The 4,574-nt window shown below is 35.4% G+C and overlaps 1 pseudogene; it reads left to right on the top strand.

Moving 5' to 3' along the window:
• Positions 1-4,127, top strand: part of LOC122530041 — a 5,781-nt pseudogene extending 1,654 nt beyond the window's left edge.
• Positions 4,128-4,574: the final 447 nt, after the last annotated feature.

The following is a 4,574-nucleotide window of genomic DNA, read 5'->3' as shown; positions in this document are numbered from 1 at the left end:
TCTGAAATCTCTAAAAATACACGTGTTTTACATTTGTAAAGTATCAGAATATAACAGAAATTATAAATCGGTCATTTTGACTATTTCGGTAGTCGTGGTGTCAATCAATTTCTGGAGATGGAAAACTGTTTAAACGTAGGCGAAATAAAGAAGAATTCCAGGGGACGCGCGATACGGCACTCTAATGGAAAAAGGCCTAATGAAAAAAGTTTAGAACCGGTGAAAATCCCCGCCGTCACCTGCTTAATTACGTTTAATTTACTCGACGACTCCATCCGTGCGAAGGATCTCTTCCCCTCCTCTCTACTGGCACGTTTCACCCGATCGAAACCACTCGAGCTCCAGCCGTGAATTATCGACCAATTCGCCGATCGAGACTCTTGAACGGCAGATTAAACGGCTCTCGATATTAACGGTCCGGTACAATCAAGGAGCCGATCGTTACTTCCTAGCGCATCTTTCGTTCGTTTCGTTTCGTCCACGCGCTTACGTGTTCACCTACTTCTACGGTTTATTTTTATTATTGCAGTCAGTAATCCCGCCAACCAAACGAATCAACCCTTTGCACTGTGATTCATTTACTTGTGTGTTATTTATTCATGCGTCAGAATGCAATAACATGTACCAAACGGATCAGTCCTCTGTACTGTGATTTATTTATTTGTGTGTTATTTATCCATGCGTCAGAATGTAATAACACTACATTTGTTATTGTAAAATTCATAAAATTTGATCAATGTCTATATATATATGTGAAGCAACACAAGAAAATTAAAGTCGTTGGTAAAAATATAAATATAAAATAAATATAAAAGTTTATAAATATTATATTAAGTTATTAAATAGTAGTTATTAAATATTATATTATTATTAAATAGTAGTTATTAAATATTATATTATTAATATTATATTTATATTAAGTAAATAAATATAAAAGTTTATTAATTTTAATTAGGAATTAAGGAAAACTGAATACGACGATGACAAAAAGATATTAAGTCGCAACTCGCTATTCTCTCAGAGTGCAGTGGAGGGGGTAGCTCCAGCGATCAGAAAAGTGGGCGGGGCAAGGGCCGCCAGTTAGCCACCTCTGACTTAAAACACGAGAGTATAGCTCTGTGTGCATGCGAGCGTGCAAAGACGAAGACTGAAGGTAAGTTCTCAGAGAGTAACGAGTCACCAGAACATAAATCTAGAGAGAACTTAATATCTTTTTATCATTATATTCGGATTTTTTTTTTTATAGTAGTATTCTCTGATTCCTAAATTAATAAACTTTATTTCACGCAGGTGAAATCTCTACATATATTTTCGTGCACGTGCAAACATTAATATAATTAAACAATATCGTAACAAAGATGAAAAAGTTATGAAGCTTCCGAGATAATATATAATGGGCCGTGAGATTCGCGTTTGATTCATAAAAGCGTGTCGCGAGTCTCGCACGTTGTTACAAGGTGGATATTAAATCGCGCGATACTTCTCGAGAGTGGCCGACGCTGAATTGAACGGAAATCGACTTTCGGTTCGCCAGGTTCGATTGGTTTCGCGCAAGTAGTGCGGAACGTTCGATTCGGCCGGGCTACGAGCCGATAAAAAAAACGCCGCTGGACTCCTTCTAGCCTGACGTTTCACGGTCGTGCGGGCACGTTCGTCGAAATCCGTTATTCGACCATTGGTAATGCGAATGAATATTCAGTCGGTCGTCAATGCCCCGTCTGATAATCCTCCGTGCGCGGTTAGCTTCCGCAGTATTGTCCAACGAAAATACGGAAAGATGGGAATAAATACGGCGGAACGTCCGAATTAAATACGAATTTAAACGAGGGGGGGGGGCGAGTGTCCAGAGAATTTTCAACGCGATTAGCACTGAATATTAATTAATCGTCGCTTGAGACACGGTGAAATCAAATTGACGTGCCATTTATTGCCACGTTCTGTATATATTGAAAAATATTTTAAACGCTTGAAATAAAATTGATTTATTTCTACCCGACAATCTTTAAAAATATTTTAAGATTCATAAAAATATATTAATATTTATATTATTTTATAATATATTAATATTTATATTTTAATATCTTTAAAAATGTATTACTATTTTAGTATTCATATTATTCTATAATATATTAATATTTATATATTAATATCTTTAAAAATATATTAGTATTTTATTATTTTTATTATTCTATAATATATTAATATTTTTATTATTTTATAATATATTAATATTTATATTTTAATATCTTTAAAAATATATTAATATTTTAGTATTTTTATTATTCTATAATATATTAATATTTGTATATTAATATCTTTAAAAATATATTAATATTAATATATTAATATTCTTATTATTTTATAATATATTAATATCTTTAAAAATATATTAATATTAATATTTTAATATTTTAATGTTAGTGCTTAAATATTTAATATAGTGTTTAAACATTAGTGTTCCTTTTCTTTAAATAATAATCAAATCTATGGGTTACAAACACATTTATATGCATCTAAACACTTTCGCAACAGAATATATATATGTACGTTGCACATCCTGGTACGTAGGAAATGCATAGTTCACATAATTGAACGGTCACATGACAGGCATGTTCGTATAACGAAGGCTCCACATTAGAGGGAAAAAAAAAAAAAAATCAAAACTGGTGGAGATATTTCGACTCGGTGTGCTTGTTTTTCCACTTGTTCTTCCGGTTCGAAGTTCAAAGAAGTGAATAGCGAGGGGCACGGAGACCACGTTCAGAAATACGTCAAATTGGACGGAGAAGGTGATTGCGAGAGGGTTGCTGGTCGAGTATAAAAGGAGACACGTCGGTGAGAAAGGTAGGCACTTAGTCTCTCATCAGTGCTACCTGTTGAGCTAGCCAGCGCGTTCTCAGTTCTCAACGGGGAACCTGTTTTGTATGGTCATCAAGGCACTGGGAATAGCTCTCGGCGCTGCTGCTTTTTCAACTCTCCACGCGCCGTGAGAGAAGAAGCAACTGGACCAACCACTTGAATCCTCCCTCGCCTCATCCCATCCATTCCCACACGATCTTTGCAACGTTTGTCGCCGCTCTCGACTCGTCTAAGAGATCGTTACATTCGTCACGAGCACTTTAAAACGTAAAGCACCTCGCGCCTGGACTTCACAGTGTGTAATCCCTTCTTTACAACCAGCTGTAGCGCAACTACGTGGACTACGGATCGAGCGCCGTGGTTCGTAGATCGTAGATTGTCGATCGTTGCAATAAAGAAAATTTTTTTCATTTAATGAACACGCAGTACAACGCCAGGCGATAATTCTGTACAGATGGAAAAGGGCTGATTCGCTTTGAGGCAATACACTATTGATAATAAATTGGATTATAAGTTACAAGACTTTTTACTATTATATTTACTATTGGTTACATCATTCCAACATTTGGCAATTCTTATAATATTTATTACAAAGTATTAATAAGTAATGCAGCAACCAGTGAATCAAAGAGTACCACACGTTCAATTAAATTGGCAATTTTTGGAACATTTATTTATTGAAGATTCTTGCCATTATTTATTTTATTCTTTAATATTTCTTTATGCAGCTCCTGTCACATTGCTGTTAATTCCTATATTTTTATTTGCATTGATACATGTTGCCTCTGGTTTCTCTCGTATTACTTGATTGTTTAAGACAAAACAGCTGGGGAGCACGGCTTTTAATAACGTTGGTTGAATTTCGATCACGATATATATTTTACGAGTTTGTGCATTATCTGAGATAATTATCCTGCCATTCACAGTTCATCTTGCATTTACGGGTCGTGCTGGTTTATCAACACCTTTTATTTATTTCCAACTCTTAAAATCCCGTCTCGCATCCCAAAGAAATCCTTTCACTCGCAATGTGTTCTATGAAGCCAGAAATGGACTAAGTTCGGCCTCAAGGAAACCAACAATGCCAGTTATTGTGCGACAAACTAAATCACTTGCACAACAAATGGCTCCTGTTCGTCAGTAATTTTTTTATATTTTAAATATGTATTTTAAAGATGTGTTAAATTATCAAAAATTTCCTACGGTTCTAGGGAAAGTCCTCGTTCTCGAAGTTGGACAATCGAAGTGTCAAGGTCACTCGCGACTGATGTCCATCGTCCTTAAATATATCTGTTGTACCCGAAGCACCATTCGCGTGAGGGAGGAAAATGAAATGAATTATTTGATCGTTGGTGGCTTTCTTATCATGGAACAAGCGCGAACGTCGTTTCATTATTTCCCTGCGGGATAGGGAAATGCTGTCGACCGCAGTAGCTGTGTTTTATTTAAAGAAAAGAAAAGAAAAAAAAAAAAAAGAAAAAGAAGAAGAAAGAGACGTCGTCTGTTCGCGGCGAGTTGAATTCATTCTTTGATGAATCAAACGCGAATCTTACGCACCATTGTATATCTCGAGAAACTTCAGTTCCTTCCTGTTTTGTTACAACACTGTTTAATTTTTAATTATAATGTTTGCGAGGAAAAAATATTTGTAGGTAAATAGCGCACGATTTAACATACGTGGTTTAAAACAAATCACGAACAAAGTATTTTTAATT

This window comes from Frieseomelitta varia, unplaced genomic scaffold, assembly GCF_011392965.1.
Source record: "Frieseomelitta varia isolate USP_RPSP 00005682 unplaced genomic scaffold, Fvar_1.2 scaffold_322, whole genome shotgun sequence".
Classification (NCBI taxonomy): Eukaryota; Metazoa; Arthropoda; class Insecta; order Hymenoptera; family Apidae; genus Frieseomelitta; species Frieseomelitta varia.
Note: the sequence above shows the minus strand (reverse complement) of the source record. Positions and strands in the feature narration are given on the sequence as shown.